Source organism: Phoca vitulina, unplaced genomic scaffold (assembly GCF_004348235.1).
Source record: "Phoca vitulina isolate PV1807 unplaced genomic scaffold, GSC_HSeal_1.0 scaffold18, whole genome shotgun sequence".
Classification (NCBI taxonomy): Eukaryota; Metazoa; Chordata; class Mammalia; order Carnivora; family Phocidae; genus Phoca; species Phoca vitulina.
In genome coordinates this window covers 23,406,900-23,429,492 of record NW_022589721.1, presented here as the reverse complement: position 1 = coordinate 23,429,492, position 22,593 = coordinate 23,406,900, and positions in this window count along the sequence as shown.

Genomic DNA, 22,593 nt, shown 5'->3' with positions numbered 1-22,593 from the left:
TTCCATCTCTGACGGTACTGCACGCTGTCGTGTGTTAGTCCCTCGTTATTGCCCTTTTTGTTTTTCTGTTTATTTCCGGTTTAATTTACTCTTTTTTTTTTAAAGATTTTATTTATTTATTTGACAGAGAGAGACACAGCGAGAGAGGGAACACAAGCAGGGGGAGGGGAGAGGGAGAAGCAGGCTTCCCGTGGAGCAGGGAGCCCGATGCGGGGCTCGATCCCAGGACCCTGGGATCATGACCTGAGCCAAAGACAGATGCTCAACCGACTGAGCCACCCAGGCGCCCCTAATTTACTCTTTTTTATCCAGCTCTTTCATGTGTGCATTTAGATAATTGACTTCAGTGCTTTCTTCTAATACTACCATTGAAGGCTCATGTTTCCCTTTAAAGCCCTGCTTTAGTTGCATCTCAAAAATTTATGTTTTAATTTTGATCTACTTTAAAATAACTTATAATTTCCCTTTTTACTTATTCTTCGATCTGTGATTTAGTAGCACATTGTTTATTTCCCAAACACGTTGAGTTTTTTTTAAGTTTTTATTTTAATTCCAGTTAATATACAGTGTGATATTAGTTTCAGGTGTATAATATGGTGACTCAAAACTTCCATACAACACCTGGTGTTCATCAGGACAAGTGCAGTCCTTAATCCCCATTATCTGTTTCTCCTGCTGACCCTCCCCCCACCCCCACATCCCCTCTGGTAACCATCAGTGTGTTCTCTTTAGTTATGAGTCTGCTTCTTGGTTTGTCTCTCTTTTTTCCCCCTTTGCTCATTTGTTTTGTTTCTTAAATTCCACGTACAAGTGAAATTGTATGGTATTTGTCTTTCTCTGACTGACTTATTTCACTCAGCATAATACCCTCCAGCTCTATCCATGTTGTTGCAAATGTCAAAATTTTGTCCTTTTTGGACGGCTGAGTAATATTCCATTGTGTGTGTGTGTGTGTGTGTGTGTGTGTGTGTATACACACACATACATACCACATCTTCTTTATCCATTCATCAGTCAATGGACATTTCGGCTGTTTCCATAATTTGGCTATTGTTGATAATGCTGCTATAAACATTGGGGTGCATGTTTCTCCTCAGGCAAGGGAAACAAAAGCAAAAATAAACTATTGGGACTTCATCAAGATAAAAACCTTCTGCACAATGAAGGAAACAACAAAACTAAAAGGTTGGGACACCTGGGTGACTCAGTGGGTTAAGCGTCTGCCTTCAGCTCAGGTCATGATCCCAGTTTAGGATCGAGCCCCGCATTGGGCTCCTTGCTCAGCAGGGAGTCTGCTTCTCCCTCTCTCTCTTCTGCTCCCTGTGCTTGTGCTCGAATATGCACGCTCTCTCTGACAAATAAATAAAAATTTTAAAACAAAAAAAAACCTAAAAGGCAGCCTACATAATGGAAGAAGATATTTGCAAATGACAAACCTGATGAAGGGTTAGTATCCAAAGTATATAAAGAATTTATAAAACTCAACAGCCCAAAATGAATAATCCAATTAAAAATAGGAATTTTCAAGGTATCTTTTTGACAGTTTCTATTTTAATTCCATTGCTACCCTGGCCTCTTTGACCTGCAGTATCAGTCTTTTCAACTAAGTGAGAATGCTGTGTTCTCATTGTGTGTTCTTCCGTATACTGCATTCTAGAAAGTACATCCACCTAAAAACTGGGAGCAATTATAGGGCTCAGATATTTTGTTTCCCTCCTCCTAGGGATCACAGTCCTCTGCTGTTATTTGGAATAAGCTACTTATTGCTTGTCAGTTGGAAAGAATTGTCTGACGGGTTAAGGGAGCTTTAAAAATCTTTGGCACAATGTATAAGACCCAGTCCAGTGCTTAGCACATAGTACAGGCTCTGCAAATGCTTGACACATTGAATCTGCATAAGAAAATATCATTTAGAACCTATATATGTGTCCAACTCCCTTGTCTTCGAGGTCCAGAAAACCCAGTTGTCCAAGTTCATCAGAAAGTAGTAGGATCAAGACCGCCAACCAGGTGTCTTGATCTCTGTACTTTAACAGGCACACTAATAAAGGAAAGCTCATCTCTCTCTAGAATGTCCGGAGGGGATTAGACACTCCAGCAGCTACACTCATAAAGTTAAAGAAATGGGTGATCTGGAAAAGGCTTAGTTATGAAGCTTCTAAAAGGGGTATCCCCTCCTAATCGAATGTCAGTGGTCATGCAGGGGAGAATGGATAAGCCGCCCATTCCCAGAGACCTGAGCCTTGTTACTTTGCCTTTCAAGCCTCTGCTTGGACCCACAGTGTTGAGGAATAGAATGTAGGTCTTAGAGTAAAGCCTTCCGGGATCCACATCTCATTTACTAACCATTCGACCAGGACAAATAGCTTATCTTCTCCAAGCTCTGGTTGCCTTCCACATGATAAGGAACATACTCATCCCTCAAGATTTTAATATAAATACAGCACTTAAGAAAATCCCTAATAAATGGCAATGACCCCACTAACTGGCCTCCAAACAAAAGATAGGCCCGGGATGATGTTTAGATAGGTAGATAGTTGAATACAATGTTAAAATTTAGGAGTCAGGCAGCTGTGGATTTGAATCCCAATTCTGCCACTTGCAACATTGTAACATGGGGAAGTTCTTAACCTCTGCAGAGAAGTCAGAATTGATGGGGTTAGGCCCTGCGTGGATCCAGACATGCATTTCCCAGATTCCTTTTCAGGACCGAAGAGCTTAGTTTTCCAGCTCAGTCCTGTCCAGGGTTTGCCCTTGGCTGAAGGTCACCTCACAAACATCACAACTGCTTCCTGGGGGCAGCTTTCATTCAGTGACTAATTGGTTTGGAGGCAGAAAGGCCCACCCCCGTCTCCCACTGGGGACAACTAGAAGAGGCCCCCACGACTTCAGAGCTTCCGGTGGAGTCAGCTGCGCCCTGGGGGTGAGTGTACCATAGCCCACCTCCTCTCCTGCCCAGGTTCGATTCTTTCCCTTGCCCCACAGGTGTCTTTGGAGAGCATTGCCCAACAAATATTCTCTGTGCCAGCCTCAGTCTCAGACTTGCTTTCCAAGTAAGAGACCCCCAAAGACAAATCACCCCCAAATCTGAGTGGCTACACGAAAGTCTTGATCTACATAGTTCACCAGAGGGCTTTTCTCCACACGGTCACTCGGTGGGTTAGGCTGTTGATCAGGTTCTGCTTTTGCCCCACAGCATCTGGAACAAGCCAACTCTAGTTGTAAGTCCCTGCACAGCTGGAAGAGCACGGACCAGCTCTTCTGTGCACTGGGCTGAGGGGAGCCGTGACTCTTCCACGCAGACCCTGGGCAGACTGAGAACGAATGCAGCCACCAAGACGAGGTGGACCAATGCACGAAAGCATGTCAGTGGTCAGGCCGAGATAGACCATTCCAGGGGGACAGATGTCATAAATTGGTAGGAGCAGAGGGTCAGGGATGTGTTCTCCTTTAAATTTTTCAAATTTTTCTTTTTGCCACATTCAGCTATTTTTCTAACATGTCCATGAATTTCACCTTATTTTCATGGCTGCCTAGGTAGTTATTATTTAAAGAAATATCTTTACCTTTATAAAAGGACTGTGAAGAGAAGACCAGAATTATTCTGTGAAGGTAGGACATAAAAAAGAATAGATATATAATATCAAAAGAGTCCGTATGTTCTAACTAGATAATCTTTCCTGCTAGAAGACTCTGAGCTTGAAGCTCATTCCCTGTTAACAATGTTGCTTAGCAAATAACAGAGAGGTAAGAATAAAAGCACAAGCACCCGACTGATGCTTTCTTCTTAGCAACCAGGAGAACTGAGAAGGGAGTCATGTTCTCACTGTGTTAGGCAAGGTGTTTCCATGTGGTCGTGGCATTCATGTGCTCCCCTAATGGCAGCATCCCAGATTTTGAGAAACATAAAACCAGGGATTTGAATCGGTTTCCACATATTGCATCTTTTTTTTTTTTTTTTTAAGTATAGGGTTTTCTTTTTTCCCAGTTTTGTTGAGGCATCATTGAAATATAACATCATATAAGTTTAAGATATACAGTGTGATGATCTGATATATGTACATATTGTACAATGATTACTGTAAGAAAGTTAGTTTTAACATATCAATCACCTCACACAATTACCTTTATTTTTGTGTGTATGTGGTGAGAACATTTAAGACTTTCTGAGCAACTTTCAAATATATAATTAAGTATTGTTAACTACAGCCACCATGCTATGCATTAGATTCCCAGAACTTATTCATCTTATATCTTTAAGTTTGTACCCTCTGGCCAACATCTCCCTATTTCCCACCACCGCCCCCCCGCCCCCACGCCCATCCCTGGCAACCACCATTTTATTCTCTGTTTCTAGGAGTTTGGCTTTTTTAGATTCCACATGTAAGTGAGATCATGCAGTATTTGTCTTTCTCCTCTGACTTATTTCATTTACCATAATGCCCTCCAGGTTCATCCATGTGCTGCAAATGGCAGGAGTTCCTTCTTTCTCATGGCTAAATAATTTCCAGTGTGTGTGTGTGTGTGTGTGTGTGTGTGTACCACATTTTCTTTATCCATTCATTTATTGGTGAATACTTAGGTTGTTTCCATGTGTTTGGCTATTGTGAATAATACCGCAATGAACAATAGGAGTGCATCCAGCAATCCCGCTTCTGGTATACATCTGAAGGAAATGAAATCACTATCTTGAAGAGGTATTTGCACCTCCACGCTCAATGCACCATTATTCACATCTATTACAGTTTGAACTTCACCAGAAAACTGGTGCTTTATAGGGGTGAGCAGACAGAAGTAATAGATTCTAATGAACTTGGATCTGAGGCCACAGAATCTTGTTAACATCATCAGCAGCTATTTCACCCAGAGCAAACTCTCAAAGCTTGCTGGAAACTGCACAGAATATATCCTGCTCTCTGAGCACTTCGTGTCTGCTGTCTTTTTCCTGTGCTGGGTCTGCCCTCATTTTGCCGCATGTCTTTATTACATGCTTGTTAACCAACCCCCCCGCCACCATTCCAAGTCAGCATCTCAGTTTGCCCTGTTGTGCTTTGCATTTGGCTTAGGAGTCTGGGTCCTACCCCCTGCTTGGGGCTAACACCGATTCAGCATCCCCTTCAAATATATATGCAAGAATATGTCCCAAAACTCTTGAGAGATCAAAAACTCCCTGAAGTCAGTGGGCTTTGTGCAGCACTGTACAAAGCTGCACAAAGCCCACTGACTTCAGGAGGTTTTTGATCTCTCCAGAGTTTTGGGACAGAGCTAATACATGTGTGTATACAAAAGCTGTATCAGCAGGGAGGAATAAGAAAAATCCCTTAGTGGAGAAATCTAATAAAAATTACATGATGTTACCTTACCCTTCCAGGCATTTAAGGAACTTGACTTTCAGAAAGATGATACGTCTTGACATGAAATTAAGTACACTTTCCTCCCTGGCTAATGCTGGCCTGTTTTGAGCTTTTCTGTTCAAAGCTTGGCACGAACACAGCTACTGAGGCAAGTAAGGGTGAGGTGCGACCAATCACCACTGGCTTGTGATCCATTATTAAGCCTGATGGCTTGTTATAATCTCAGGGCAATGCATTCTACTGGGAACCAGTTCAAGGGCAAGGATTTTCATGGCTAATATGAGGAGGAGGATGATATGATAAAAGGCAAGGAACGGAAAGGAGAGGAGGGGAGGGGAGATGCGAGGAGGAGAGAGAAGAGAGGAAATGGAAATTGAAGATGCAGATGCTCTAGTCAGGTTGTCTCAGGGTATTTCAGGGCTCCATGAGCTTAGGGACCACATCTGCATAGTTCATTGGCTTTTCTTCAATGGTTAGAGCATTGCCTTCCACAAAACAGAGGATACACATTTTTTTGTTGTTGAATGAGAGAATGAATATACATGTATGTGAATTGTATGTTACAAAAATGAGATTATATTGTACCTAGAATATTGCAACCTAATCTTTTTCACTTAATAACATATTGGGTACGTTTTGCCATATCAATAGATGCACATTTACATAGTTTTTTAGGCATTCCAGAGTGGTCTATGTTTTGCCTCCATAGACATGTAGTACTTTATTAAGGCACCCCTTCATTGATGTATATTAGAGTTGTTTCCATTTTTCATTATTACGAACAATATTGTACTAAACATTTTTGAAAATACTTTAGCTATTTTCTGATTATTTGCTTGGGATAAATTCCTAGAAGTAGAATTAGAGTATATAAATCATATATTCTTCTGGCATTTAATTTACGTTTCCAAATAGCCTTTCAGGAAGATTAGACCAATTTACTCTCCACCAGATGCATATGAAAATATATGTTCTCAACAGTTTTGATAAAAAAAAAAATAGGCATTCCTCATCTTTTAAAATATACATTTCTCTGACTATTGTTAACATAGAAGTTTCTTTTTAATCTGTTATACTTTGTTCTTTCCTTTTTTCTTGCTATTTGCATTTCTTTATTTTGTGGTTCCTTTTGTATCCTTTGACCTTGCTAAATCTACCTCCGCTTCTTTCCTTACTGATTTTTAAGAGCTCTCTATATATGGAGAACATTAATCCTTATCCTATATATTAGAAGTATTTTCCCTTCTTTCTGTCATTTGCTTTTTAGTTCTGTTTATAATGGTGATCGTGGCGGGAGCTGATGCTGCTGGGGCTGCTGGTTTTGGTGTTGCTGCTTTTTAGTTCTGTTTATAATGGTGATCGTGGCGGGAGCTGATGCTGCTGGGGCTGCTGGTTTTGGTGTTGCTGTTGGTCATGTTGTTTTCTGTTGGTGATGGTACTGGTGGTGGGGTCGATTTTAGTAGTGGTGGTGGTGTGTGTCATTTTACCCTACCGAAGTTTAAGTTCTACCACTAGCATATCCTGCTTTAGTTTCTGCCTTTGGTGCCATTCAAAATATTTTTTCTTCTAAAAAAGACTTTTGTTACGGTAAAAACTATATTTAAAAACATATTTGGGGCACCTGGGTGGCTCAGTTAGTTGAGCCTCTGACTCTTGATTTCAGCTCAGGTCATGATGTCAGGGTTGTGAGATCAGTCCCACGGTGGAAACACATGTTTTGTTCTAATGCTTTTATGGTCATTGAAACACATACACTCACATGCGTTTTAATACTAATCTGTCTGGAATAAATTTTATATAAAGTGTATAGTAGTGTCAAAGGATCAAGAGATCATCATTCACTATCTCACACCATCTCAGATTGGAAGGCAGCACTGAATTTATGGCTCTCAATTAGGGAGAAGTATGCTGCTAAGGCTTGCTGGACCCAACAGAGCGGGCAGTGCATCTTACAGGGTGCTGGGAAGTGTGTTGTCCAGGGGCCGGTGGATTTTTAGAGGTCCATGTATCCTGACATCTGCATACGGGAGGTTATTTGGGGGAGACTGCTGTTGACTGACACTCAGACGTGTGTTTCTTAGAGGGAGTCAGTTCCTGATAAGCTGGCTTTCCAAAGCCAGGGGCTGTCACTAATTGATTTGCCTGACAAAGTAGGTCCATGGAGGGGAGTTGTAGATCAATTCAACAGGTTTAAAAGCAGTTCAGATGGTTACCCATTACCATGGCTACAGAGAAATCAGTCCTTTCCCATGATTGAAATGATTTCCCATCATTTTCAGTGGGGATCTAATTTTTTTCCCTAAGTGATGAAGAAGGGGAAGAGATTATGTCTTAATGTGTTTTATTTCCTTTTACAATGTGAGTTCTTGGAAGTTAGGAACTCCCAGCCCTGGAAGTCTGAAAACCAGGGTCTCAAGCACCTGCCCAGGCTATGATTTATTTATTTACTTATTTTTTGGACGGAGGGAGGGGCATAGGGAGAGAGAGAGAGAGAGAGAGAGAGAGAACCTTAAGCAGGCTCCTCACCGAATGTGGAGCCCAACACAGGGCTCAATCTCACGACCCTGAGATCATGACCTGAGCCGAAATCAAGAGTTGGACGCTTAACCAACTGAGCACCCCTATACAACCATTTAAATGGTCATGGATTCATATGATTCTGATGTATTTTAATTTTGATTTTTGGCACTGGGAAGATCAAAAATCATCAGCATCCACTGCTTCACATTGCCAGTGACACTCATATTTATACTTGAGAAGGAAGGCATAATTGGTGTGAATCAGAAACATTAATGCTAATGCTGTCCATCAGCCAGTATTATTCAGTACTTGCTGTGGCTTTAAGTGAAGTCCTTTATAAGGGCTACTTCATGAGAGCATCACAATAATCATCGAGAGACTTCTTATGCCTGCCTTTTACAGATGAGGAGTTGAGGTTCAGAGAAGCAGTCAGTGAGTTACAGGGGACTGGCGTGAGGGAGGGATGGAACTGGTCTATTTCCTTAGGAAACATTACATAACACAGTGTTTCAAGATACCTAGACTTGATTTTTACCCTGGATTATCTCCTGTTGGCCTTCTATAAATGAGAAGGATTCAAATTTAGAGCATGCCAGGGAACTAATGTTAACGGACACTATTGTGCCAGACAACAGTGCCTCCAGAACATAATTTGATCTTCCCAATAGCCCTGCCTGGTGGCTGTTATCGCCATCCATGTTTTAGAGAAACTGAGGCCCAGGGAAATCAAGTAAAGTTACCAAATATCCACAGTTGGTAAGTGGCTGAGCCAGGATTTTAAACACGGTGATGCTGTTTAGTTCCAATGACTCAATTATGTTGTCCTGTGTCTAAAGCAAAGTGATCCGTGACATACTCTGATGTTCCACGAACTGATTTAATGACAAGCTGTCTTGGTTAAGAGATTCTAAGCAATGGGTCCAAAAATCTTATTCTCTTTCTTTTCAGAAATGTAACCTGTAATCTGAGTTTGGCCAAGTCAAGCCAGTTTTGTGACTAATCCGAAATCCATTTCTGTGTAACCTGATCCCTCATAGTGTTGCTTTGATTCCTAGAAAGAGGGTAATGGCTTTTCCAAATCAGTGTTATATTATTTTCTGACTCTCTCATGATCATGGGGGTAATTAATCACTGGACGTTAAAGCAGAAAGAGTTTGCAATGAGTCTGCATGAGCAGCCTAAGCTTGGGAGGACAGGAACAGTGCCATTAACAGAGTCTTCCCATGAGAAGAAGCAGAAAGCCTTGTGGCTCTGGGGGTTTCCCACATTCTCATTTTAGTCCTCCAAGTAATCGCTGATGGACTTTTGATGATCATAGAGTTTATTTCAGTCAATGCTGTACTTTGCCAGTTGGCATATTGCAATCGAGAAAACATACTAAAAGGTAGTCTCATAATAGCATGGTGGTTACAAAATTTCAGCTAAGTTTTTACTATGGAACACCTATACTTTGTGGGATTTCATTCATTCTGTGGCAAAATTAAATAAGTCTACTTCTCCTGAGGTCTTTTAGAAGGAAGGTAATAGCAAGTTTAGGAGGACCAGTAAGTGAAAATATCATTAGTGGTGAGTATAAGCTCCCTATCTCAAAGTGATCACAGAGTGGCTTTTGTTTTCCACGGAGACTCTATGACTAGAATGAGCAAACTCAAGAAATATTTGTTGATTGAAAGAAGGAATGAGGGTCAGGTAGTCTGAGCCCTTTCAAGAATTAGTGGGTCTCTCATCCTGTAGACACTTGACATTTTCATCTTTCAGACACTCCTGAGTGAAGGGAAACAAAGATGAACAGATTTCTGCACTTGCAGGCCTTAGAAGTTAGTGGTGGAGGTAGGCATGTAAACAAGTAATTTATATAGTAATTCTTTTCGGTAGACATGTAAACCAGTTGCAGGATGGAGGAAATGCCTCACTGCCTGAGAACTAAGTCAGAGAACCTTCCTGGAGGAAGTGATATTGAAGTTAACTATTACAAGGAGAGTTGAAATGGAATGGTTCTTCAAGCCAGGGAGGAGTCCCGGAAATAAGGAGAATTATGAGGATATATCAAGAAGCAAAAAAGAAAGGGAGTTGGGTTTTGGTGAAGGGAAGGGCTTTATAGAACACCAAGAAAAGATGCCATCTACCTTTAACAGGCAAGTCATTTGTATTTATTGAGTGACAATATACGTGAGTCTTTTTGACAAGCACTGAGGATACTGAAAATCAAAGAGACGTCTCTGGTCTCTGCACAAAGATTCACATAGTCCAGGGTGGAGGAAAACAGATTAAACAAGTAGTTCCAATCGACGGTGGTGAGGACCATGGTGAAGGAGTACAGGGGCTTTGGGAGCACATAGCTTAGCTGATTTGGCGGGAAAGGGTTAAACAGGTAAAAAGCTGGGACTTGAGGAGGATAATTAGGAATGAGCTAAACAGAAGAGATAATATAAAGGGAGAGAAAATGTTGCAGAATGTTCAAGAAATTAGAAGATCAGTCAACTAGATCCTAGACTTCAAAGCAGGTGTTTGAGAGAGGAGGCTGAGGAGATGAGATGGTCAGATCATAAAAGGTATTACTAGCCACATACTGAGTGATAGTGAGTAGTACCACAAAGAGTTATAGATGTCAAGGGAGCCATTGAAGGGCATAGAGCAGGGAGAGAAAAGAAATCCACTTTCATCTTTTAGAGTGGCTGCATCTTTTTATCTATCTTCAGGAACTAAATGATGGAGGAGGTTGTAGGATAGGTCTTCCAGCCTTGGAGGATCAGGAACCTCAGTGCCACTGAGTCAACGTCCTTCCCTGCTTTCGTGATGTCTTCACATTCATGGCATTATTATCCCATTGGGCCAAGTAAGAGGCTGCATCTCTGGTTGGTTCAGACATATGGCCAAGGTTAATTAAGTGCCGTGTTGGTTTTGTAACTGAGGCAGCCCCAGACCTCTGGCCTTCTGCCATGGTGCATTGCCTTTTCCACTGTGTTTATTGTGTGGGTTTTCAAAAGCCCATGCAAAGCCAAGTATTTCCATGAAAAGTTGAGTCTTTTCTCTATTTCAGTCCTCAGAATGACACAGTCTTTTATCCCTGACTGCCAGGCTGTTCTTAGCAATACTTCCCCATGTTCCCAATGACAGCAGCTTGCGGAGTGAGAAGTCTGCCTATGTGATATGATGTAAGGAGGCTTAGAAAAGATGCCACTGTCCTTAGAAGTCTTCCCAAATTTGCCTTCCATAATTACACAACATTTTGCCTTTACATTTTATCTGGATGATAAAAGCAACCCCTACAAGAGGAGTCAGATCTCAGCTTTTGTCACCTACCAACAAGGCTGGGGATGCTTTTCCACCCATGCCAGGGGCCAGACCATCGAAGACTTGCAAACAATCATCATTTGATAAATGAAAGAGATAGACCGTAGACATCATCTCTGATTTTCCCCATTTTATAGATGGAGAAATTGAAGGTCTGAAAGAAAACATGACAAGCCTAAAGTGGCATGGGTTCCTAGAGCCTGGGTAATGATTGTACCCTTAGTGTCTTGTCCCCCAGGCCTGATTGTCCCTAATTCCATGCTAGGGCTATAGTCCAGGCAACACTCAATATTTGCCAAGCACTGTCCTAAGTGGTTTACATACATTAAATCATTAAATCCTCGTACAAACACAGTGAGGGAGGCACTGTTATTTTATACACGAGACACAAAGATATTAAGTGAGTTTCAGAAATCTACAGAGCTGGCAAATGTCAGAGCTGGGATGTGACCCTTGGGCAGGCTGGCTCCACAGGCCAAGCTCCCAACCATTGCCTTTGCTACCTTGGGGAGAATCTCAGCAGGTGTGTTGGGGTGGAAAAGACAGAGAAGGGCAAGAACAGCAAAAAGGAAGGTCAGTCTAGGCTGATTCATGATTTTGTCAAGAGGCTCTGTTCTGTCCTCCATTGTAGTGACCCAGCAACTGATTCTCAGCATACCCGTTCTTGTGCCTTAGAGAGAGCAAAGCTCACAAACTGACAGCAGGACTAAACACACGCCAAATGCATGCCGCAGCTGCTGAAAAAAAGACAAAGCAGGCTTAGGGGAAGTTAATAGAGTTGGAGTGTGCCGATTACATGAGGAGATAGTTGCAATCATTTTCTCTGACACAGCCCACATTGGAGGTGTTAAGTGTAGTGTGTCTTCTTTTTAGAGTGTGCGATGGGCAGGTGGTACCACTTCGGGAAGCATAAGTGAGATGAGGACAGGATCTGAGATTTGTCCAGCCAGGAATGGGGGAGGAATTGCACATGCTTAACACGGGGAAAAGAAGACTTAGATGTATCAGGCTCATTCCATGACCTTGAACAGCCACGCAGTCAAAGAATAAATGCTTCCTGCCTGGCTCCAACAGGACCAAGACGGCATACCTCACTCTGATAATTGGAAACTGTCACACAAAATGGAATGGGAAGAATCACAAAACAGTAGAGTAGCCAAGTTCCATGTTGGTATATTCAGCAGAAGTTAGATAAAAATCTCCCAAGAATTATTTCAGGGACAGGAATGCTGAGATGCGGGAGATAAGAAAGTAAGTCTGGCTAATGTGATCATCTGGTTTTCTTGAAACTTTCAGAATCTGGGAAATCTTTTGACAGTGTGACATACTCAAAGTTGTCTCCCAGTTATCGATTGTATGTTACTGTAAACCAAGGATGCCTAGTAAACAGGAGATTTGCTTTCCAGCATGGAAAGCATGATGTCTAGCTTCAAATGATTCAGTTAATTAACCACCACTTACTCCTAGACATAAGGCACCTTCTGCAGATGATCGGGTTTTCCTTTAGTGGGTGGCAGGAAGAAAAAAGTAGTATAAAGCAAAATACATGTGGTGGCAACTAATGGAATTATTTCTTTTTCTCTTGCTCTGATGTCTTGGGAGTGGAAGCGTCTCTTGTCTGTTCTGGTGAACAGAAGCAGACATGAGTTATTATTATGGTCTCTGCCTCGTAATTTCTGTGTCACCAAGATGTGCTCTGTTTATTACTGCACTTAGAAAGCTTTGGAATATTAGCCACATAAAGTCTCTCTCCATGGATTCTATTACCACAGTCTTCAGTTGTTCCAGGAAACTGAAACTATAGAATCACATTTCTGGGGAGAAATAGCTCTCAGCCTTGTTCCTTCCTGGTGGTGCAGTCCACTGGGAAAGTTTTGTTGTAGATCATTGAAACGGGAGTGATCCCTGGAGATCCTCTGGTTTATCCCCTGTCCTTGCCTGGCATGTTTGAGGAATTGAGATCCAGGGAGCAGAGGGAGCTAGTTCAAAATCATAGGAGACAGTATAGATTTGGATTTCCAATTTCACGTATTCCTAGTTCTGTGGATTTACTCTCCTCAGATCCAGGCAACCTTGTTTGGAAGTTCTAATGCACATGAGAGGGGTGAAGGTTGTAGGTGGTGACCAGTTCAGCCGATGGGCCAATCTTGTGAAGCATGGATGCCCTGGTGTCTATAAGGTGAAAATAGTGAAGATAGCTTGGAGATTTAAAAATGAAAGGCAGGGTAAAAATGGTTCTAATTCTGTCAGAGCTCCTTGAGGATGCCGTGGCTTCTAAACTTCTTTCCCTCAGTAAGAAAGATAAACAGAAGGTCTTTCCAAAATGAGTACATTGGGCCTCAGTTTTCTCATCTGTAAAAACGGGACCGGCTTTACAGGATTCTTGTTAGGATAAAATGAGGTTGGATGCACTGCTTCAGGGGGAGGGGGTCCCTTGGTGCCCTCCTTTCTTTTTGTTTTGAGATGGAGAGTGCTGTCCCAAAGGATTGGAGGATGGCACTGTGGTCTCTGCACAATGGTGGGCATGGGGTTAGGGACAAGCCTGTTTGGGGGATGGGGGACAGCCCTTGATTCTAACGTCTTCATTAAGATTTTTTAAAAGTGCCTGATGGAGAGGGATCAAATAAAATCATTTATTCCCTTACAGTTGCTGCCCACAGCACTGAAATTAAAGTCAGAATCCTCACCAGGGCCCAGAGGCCTTATGTATCCAAAACCCTGGTTACCTCTCTCCTCATGCCTGTCTTTCCCTCCTGTTCTTAACGCATGGAGTGAGAACAAAAACAATGTTCAACAAGTATTTTCTAAATGAATTATCACCACAATCCCTGAGTAGACTTAATTAGTAGTAGTGGAATAGTTCATTAAAGTTAAGATTCTTTGGATTATTTGTATACTTGCTAAATTATTCAATAATTTAAAAAAATGGTAGTACCCATTGCTGTCAGAGCTCAGTGAAATTAGTTCACTAATGTACTACTGGTGGGTGTGTAGCTGGTAATTGTTTTGTGACTACAATTAGTAGTACGTATCAAGAACCACAGTAAAGATAATAATATCCTTTGATCCAATAATGTCACTCATGGGAATTTATCCTCAAGAAAGAAACTAAGTGAAGTAAAGAGGCCATATTAATAGAGATATTCTTTGCAGATTTATGTACAAAAACAAAAGCATTGAAACATTCTAGTGATCCAACTAAATTATGGTTTCTTCATTGAATGGAATGTTATGAATAATTATAATAATTGTAAAGATAATGGTAAAACATTTACAAAATAATGTCTGAAAGGAATATCAAATAGCATCTACACTCTGGTAATAATTACATAAATGTGAGTTTATCTGGACAAGAACAGTGGAGACAAAGGGAAAGTAAAAATTGTTGCATTAGGTTATGGAATTATGCTAGTTTAAAATTGAGCATATGCTCATTTTTATCCAAAGTAAATATTCTTTAAAGAGAAATGAATAATATGTTAATAAATAAGAAAATGTTATTAGAAACAAGATTTAAGAACATTTTTTTAGTTTTATGATTTCTATTTAAAAAAAAAGAAAACTCTTGCTTCTTCCAGCTGGAATCTGAAAGTGAAGAGACGGTTCTTCACATGGGAGATGAATGGTACTTTCTTTGTTCTCTCTGTGCCTTTCTCTGTCCTTTCCTTTTAATCAAAAATATCCTCTCCCCAAACTTCACTTCTAATTTCACATCCTTCATTGTTTTCTTCAAATGCCTACCCTTCAAGAAGCCCTCCTCAGTTACTATTCCATTGATTTATTTACAGAAGAAAAAAATAAAAAACCTTGCATACTCATTCATCCATCCAATCAGCCAAGGCGTGAGGCTTCCTTCATCTCTTCATGGTCATTTGGAGTTTAAGGTATTCATTGGAGACTTCTAGTCTATCTTTTAAAGACACTGGCAAGAAGGAAAAATGACAGCAATCTGTTGTTTCTTTATCTTCCTTTTTTTTTGAAATGATAATTTGTTCTGGCCATAATTCCTGGTGGAGTATTTGTCTAATTTCAAGTATATTTTTCATAATCCCATAAGCTGATGGTTGAGTGGGTTGCCTTTATTGCCCTGGATCCGAGCTTTAGCATTTTTCCAATAACTGGTGAAAATATCCATTCACATAAACAGAAATGCCATAATGGCTACATGTGGAAGTTCTGAGGTAATGTCTCTTTTCTCAAGAAAGTTTCAATTTGGAATTTTCCAGAATGACCCATGGAGCAGTCTGAGATTCTCCATTCCCATTGGGTCAGATGAACTTAGTGAGAACAGACAGTGGAGTTTTGAATGGCTGCCATATTCCAATCAGTGCAGGATTTCTAGCCTCTGGTGCACAAAAGGATTCCTAATCACAAATGGGATAGGAAAATCATAGAAGTCCTCTAGGATAAGTGGGTGGGAAGAAAAAAGGTGGAATAACAATTCTTGGGCATCTACTGTGTGCCAGATTTAGGCACATGGCTTTTAATATCACATTTCATCCTCAGAAAAACTAGGTGATTTCTCAGGGCGATATTAGCCCATTTTATAGGAGAGAAAACAAGATGAAAAATGTAAAAAGAGAAAGAAACTTGGGGAAGAAGCTTAACAAGATCACCCAGCAGGTTAAGTAACGGAGCCCCTCCCTCTGCTTAGAAGGCCGTTGATAATGGGGATGTTTTATGCAAGTCTATGCTTTTTGGCATCAAATGTAGGTTGGGGCGAATAGGTAGAAAATGAGAGGTTTTATTGAAAAACAGTCTTGTTCATGCGAATATTTTCATCCTATCCTTTTTACATCCTTCCTATATAGAATATTATAAATCTCTTGAGCTGAAGCTCGTGGTTGTCTGAATATCAGGCAGCATAGACATATTAGAGAAATAATGTTGGGAGTCCCCCAACCGGTGGCTGATGGGAGGTGGGGCATAAATACCTCAGCTCCTTCACCCAGCATGAGACACTCAGGTATGAATTTTTTTTTTCTTTTAATTTTATTATGTTATGTTAGTCACCATACAATACATCATTGGTTTTTGATGTGGCGATCCACGATCCATTGTTTTCGTATAACACCCAGTGCTCCATGCAGTACATGCCCTCCTTAATACCCATCACCGGGCTAACCCATCCTCCCACCCCCCTCCCCTCTAGAACCCTCAGTTTGTTTCTCAGAGTCCATAGTCTCTCATGGTTCATCTCTCCCTCCAATTCCATTCCCCTCATTTTTCCCTTCCTTCTCCTAATGTCCTCCATGCTATTCCTTATGTTCCACAAATAAGTGAAACCATATGATAATTGACCTTCTCTTCTTGACTTATTTCACTTAGCATAATCTCCTCCAGTCCCATCCATGTTGATGTAAAAGTTGGGTATTCATCCTGTCTGATGGCTGAGTAATATTCCATTGTATTTATGGACCACATTTTCTTTATCCATTCATCTGTTGAAGGGCATCTCGGCTCTTTCCACAGTTTGGCTATTGCGGACATTGCTGCTATGAACATTGGGGTGCATATGGCCCTTCTTTTCACTACATCTGTGTCTTTGGTGGCAAATACCTAGTAGTGCAATTGCTGGGTCACAGGGTAGCTCTATTTTTAAATTTTTGAGGAACCTCCACACTGTTTTCCAAAGTGGCTGAACCAACTTGCATTCCCACCAACAGGTGTAAGAGGGTTCCCCTTTCTCCACAACCTCTCCAACATTCGTTGTTTCTTTCCCTGTCCATTTTGGCCATTCTAACTGGTGTAAGGTGGTATCTCAATGTGGTTTTGATTTGAATTTCCCTGATGGCTAATGATGATGAACATTTTTTCATGTGTCTGTTAGCCATTTGTATGTCTTCTTCAGAGAAGTGCCTTTTTATATCTTCTGCCCACTTTTTGACTTGATTATTTGTTTTGTGGGTGTTGAGTTTGAGAAGTTCTTTATAGATCTTGGATACCAGCCCTTTATCTGTAGTGTCATTTGCAAATATCTTCTCCCATTCTGTGGGTTGCCTCTTTCTTTTGTTGACTGTTTCCTTTACTGTGCAGAAGCTTTTTATCTTGATGAAGTCCCAAAAGTTCATTTTTGCTTTTGTTTCACTAGCTTTTGGAGATGTATCTTGAAAGAAGTTGCTGTGGGCGGTGTCAAAGAGGTTACTGCCTATGTTCTCCTCTAGGATTTTGATGGATTCCTGCCTCACATTGAGGTCTTTCATCCACTTTGAGTTTATCTTTGTGAATGGTGTTAGAGAATGGTCGAGTTTCATTCTTCTGCACATGGCTGTCCAATTTTCCCAGCACCATTTATTGAAGAGACTGTCTTTTCTCCATTGCATGTTTTTTCCTGCTTTGTCAAAGATTATTTGACCATAGAGTTGAGGGTCCATATCTGGGTTCTCTATTCTGTTCCCTTGGTCTGTATGTCTGTTTTTGTGCCAGTACCATGCTGTCTTGGTGATCACAGCTTTGTAATATAGCTTGAAATCCGGCAACGTGATGCCCCCAGCTTTGTTTTTCTTTTTCAACAATTCCTTGGCGATTTGGGGTCTTTTCTGATTCCATACAAATTTTAGGATTGTTTGTTCCAGCACTTTGAAAAATGTCATTGGAATTTTGATCGGGATGGCATTGAAGGTATAGATTGCTCTGGGTAGCATAGACATTTTAACAATGTTTATTCTTCGGATCCATGAGCATGGAATATTTTTCCATCTTTTTATGTCTTCTTCAATTTCTTTCATGAGTGTTCTGTAGTTCCTAGAGTATAGATCCTTTACCTCTTTGGTTAGGTTTATTCCGAGGCATCTTATGGTTTTTGGTGCTATTGTAAATGGAATCGTTTCTCTAATTTCTCTTTCTACAGTTGCGTTATTAGTGTATAAGAAAGCAACTGATTTCTGTGCATTGATTTTGTATCCTGCCACATTACTGAATTGCTGTATGAGTTCTAGTAATTTGGGGATGGAGTCTTTTGGGTTTTCCACATAAAGTATCATGTCGTCTGTGAAAAGGGAGAGTTTGACTTCTTCTTTGCCAATTTGAATACCTTTTATTTCTTTTTGTTGTCTGATTGCTGTTGCTAGGACTTCTAGTACTATGTTGAACAACAGTGGTGAGAGTGGGCATCCTTGACGTGTTCCTGATCTTAAGGGAAAGGCTCTCAGCTTTTCCCCATTGAGGATGATATTCGCTGTGGGTTTTTCATAGATGGAATTTATGAACTTGAGGAATGTTCCCTCTATCCCTATACTCTGAAGAGTTTTAATCAGGAAAGGATGTTGTATTTTGTCAAATGCTTTTTCTGCATCAATTGAGAGGACCATATGGTTCTTCTCCCTCCTCTTATTAATGTGTTCTATCACATTGATTGATTTGCGAATGTTGAACCACCCTTGCATCCTGGGGATAAATCCCACTTGGTCATGGTGGATGATCCTTTTAATGTATTGTTGGATCCTATCAGCTAGGATTTTGTTGAGGATTTTGGAATCCATATTCATCAGGGATATCGGTCTGAAATTCTCCTTTTTGATGGGGTCTTTGCCTGCCTTGGGGATTAAGGTAATGCTGGCCTCATAGAATGAGTTTGGAAGTTTTCCTTCTGTTTCTATTTTTTGAAACAACTTCAGTAGAATCGGTATTATTTCTTCTTTGAATGTTTGGTAGAATTCCCCAGGGAATCCATCAGGCCCTGGACTCTTGTTTTGGGAGGTTTTTGATCACTGCTTCAGTCTCATTACTGGTTATTGGCCTAATCGGGTTGTCAATTTCTTCCTGTTTCAGTCTTGGCAGCTTATAGGTTTCCAGGAAGGCCTCCATTTCATCCAGATTGCTCAGTTTATTGGCATATAGTTGTTGATAATAATTTCTAATAATTGTTTCTATTTCCTTGGTGTTAGTCGTGATCTCTCCCCTTTCATTCATAATTTTATTAATTTGGGTCCTTTCTCTTTTCTTTTGGATAAGTCTGGCCAGTGGTTTATCGATCTTATTAATTCTTTCAAAGAACCAACTTCTAGTTTCATTGATCTGATCTACTGTGTTTCTGGTTTCTAATTCATTGATCTCTGCTTTAATTTTAATTATTTCTTTTCTAATGCATGGCTTAGGCATCATTTGTTGCTTTTCCTCTAGTTCTTTAAGGTGTAGAGTTAGTTGGTGAATTCGGGATTTTTCTGTTTTTTTAAGTGAGGCTTGGATGGCTATGTATTTCCCCCTTAGGACCACCTTTGCAGTATCCCATAGGTTTTGGACCGATGTGTTTTCGTTCTCATTGATTTCCATGAATTGTTTAAGTTCTCTTTGATTTCCTGGTTGATCCAAACATTCTTGAGCAGAGTGGTCTTTAGCTTCCAAGTGTTTGAATTTCTTCCAAATTTTTTCTTGTGATTGAGTTCCAGTTTTAGAGCATTGTGGTCTGAGAATATGCAGGGAATAATATCAGTCTCTTGGTATCAGTTGAGACCTGATTTGTGACCCAGTGTGTGGTCTATTCTGGAGAAAGTTCCATGTGTGCTCGAGAAGAATGAGTATTCTGTTGTTTTAGGCTGGAATGTTCTGTAAATTATCTATGAGGTCCATCTGGTCCAATGTATCATTCAAAGCTCTTGTTTCCTTGTTGATTTTCTGCTTAGATGATCTGTTTATTGCTGAGAGTGGAGTATTGAGGTCTCCTACAATTAACGTATTATTATCAATATGACTCTATTTTGGTTAACAGTTGGCTTATGTATATGGCTGCTCCCATGTTGGGGGCATAGATATTTACAATTGTTAGATCTTCTTGTTGGATAGACCCTTTAAGAATGATATAGTGTCCTTCTGTGTCTCTAATTACAGACTTTAGTTTAAATCTAATTTGTCTGATATAAGAATTGCTACCCCAGCTTTCTTTTGAGGTCCGCTGGCATGGAAGATGGATCTCCATCCCTTCACTTTCAGTCTGGATGTATCTTTAGGTTCAAAATGAGTCTCTTGTAGGTAGCATATGGATGGGTCCTGTCTTTTTATCCAATCTGCAACCCTGTGCCGTTTTATGGGAGCATTTAGGCCATTCACGTTGAGAGTGATTATTGAAAGATATGAATTAATTGTCATCATGTTGCCTGTGAAGATGTTGTTTTTATAGATTGTCCCTGTAAATTTCTGTTGTATATCACTCTTGGAGTCTTTCTCCTTTTATGGAACACCCCTTAATATTTCTTGCAGGGCCAGCTTAGTGGTCACATATTCTTTCAGTTTCTGCCGGGCGTGGAAACTCTGCATCTCTCCATCCATTCTAAATGAAAGCCTTGCCGGATAAAGTATTCTTGACTGCATGTTCTTCTCATTTAGTACCCTGAATATGTCTTGCCAGCCCTTTCTGGCTTGCCAGGTCTCTGTGGATAGGTCTGACGTTATTCTGATGTTCCTCCCTCTGTACGTAAGGAATCTCTTCCCCCTAACTGCCCTTAAGATGGTTTCCTTGGTTCTAAGATTTGCAAGTTTTACTATTACATGCCGGGGTGTTGGCCTCTTTTCCTTAATCTTGGGACGGTCCTCTCTGCCTCTAGGACGCGAATGTTTGTTTCATTCCCCAGATTAGGGAAGTTCTCAGCTACGATTTGCTCAAATACATCTTCTAGCCCTCTCTCTCTCTCCACTCCCTCCGGGATTCCAATTATTCTGGCATTGGAACGCTTCATGGTGTCACTTATTTCTCTGATTCTATTTTCATGGATTCTGAGTTGTTTTTCCCTGGCCTCCTCTTTTCCCTTTTTATCTATTATATTGTCTTCCAGGTCGCTTATTCGTTCTTCTGCCTCACTTACCCTAGCTGTTAGATTATCTAGATTGGATTGGATCTCATTGATAGCATTTTTAAGTTCTGCCAATTCAGCTTTCATTTCTGCCCTTAGAGACTCTATGTTGCCATTAATTGATTTCTCCATTCTAGCCATTGTCTTCACAATTGCTAGCCTGAATTCCATCTCTGACATCTTGGTTATATCTGCATCTATTTGTAAATCTGCAGCATAAGTCATAATCTCTGAGTCTTTTCTATTTTGGGGGCTCCTCCTCCTAGTCATTTTGTTGATGGGTGTTTGAGGGAATGTATAGAGTCCAAATTATTGACCAGAACCCAAGCAAGATGCACCTGTTTTCTTGGGACCTTAGGGTTGCTGGCCTCTTGTTTTCCCAGCCTGTCTTCTGCGGGAGGGGCCTGCCGTGCTGTTACTCAGGCAACCCTGTTTGGGCGGAGTTGCCCTGCACCCCTGTGGCAGGGGATGGGCTCAGCGGGAATCAGTTTTGGGGCCTTTTGTTCTCTGGCACCTTTCCCTGGCGGCTTTCCGCGTCTCTTCCGTGAGTCAGAGCAGAAGAGACCGTTTCCAACCTTCTGCCTCAGAGCAGAGATATCGCAGTCTGTTCTTCAGTGAGCTCTCCAGGCCACACCGTCTCTGTTTCTGTCTGTGCTGCTATAAACTGCAGCGTCCTGGGTTGTGCGCCCCTCCGCAGCACTCCCAGTCCTGCCTCCAGGTCGGGGCACGTCTCTGCCCTTTGTGCTTCTAAAACTGCCAGCCACTCCCAGTTTGCAGGTGCAACTCTGCCCCGGGGGCTGCCCTAAAGTCCGTCCCCCCCCCCATGCTACTGGTCTGCGAGTCTGTGCCCCGCCCCGTCTGTAGCGCGTGAGGCTGTCGCTCACCGGCGGTGTAGGATCCCCATGGCCAGGCTCCCTCCCGCTGCCGTTTATCCTCCGATATCTGCCCGTGGAATCACGGCTCCCCGCTTCGTACCTTGAAACCAACCGCCTGCGATATTCTGTTTGTAGACATCCAGATCTTCTTACATCTCAGGCTGGTTTCGTGGGTGCTCAGAGTGGTCTGGTAGATATCCAGCTCAATTCCGGGGACCGGTTGAAATAGGGTCCCCTACTCCTCTGCCATCTTTCCTTCCCGACCTCAGGTATGAATCCTGTGGGACTCCTAGAGTTCCCAGGGGGACTAAGCTCTAGGTCTCTACAGTCATACCCGTCTTAGTAGCACACCCTTTAAAAACTGCCTTCTTTCTTTAATCACTCTGCCACTTCCCTACAAGTATTCACTGGTATTACCTCTTAAATAAACTACTTGCTCTCAAATCCATGTATCAGGTCCAGCTTCTGGGTGAACCCCGTCGCATAATTCCACTTGTTAGCAAGTGCAAGCCAAGTCCAGAAGGCGAGCATGGACTCTGTGAATGATGGAGCCCAATAAGGCTACCTATCACCTCTGAAAGAATAACTCCTAATTTATATACTGAGAAGTAAAATATGTATGTTCCAATACCACAACTTAAGGTAAACTGGGGTTTGGGAAATGATAGACTATGGGACAAATCTGGCCTATTTTATTTTTATGGACTATACCCTGAAAGCTAAAAATGGTTGTTATGTTTTTAAATGGTTGTTATATAGTACTCT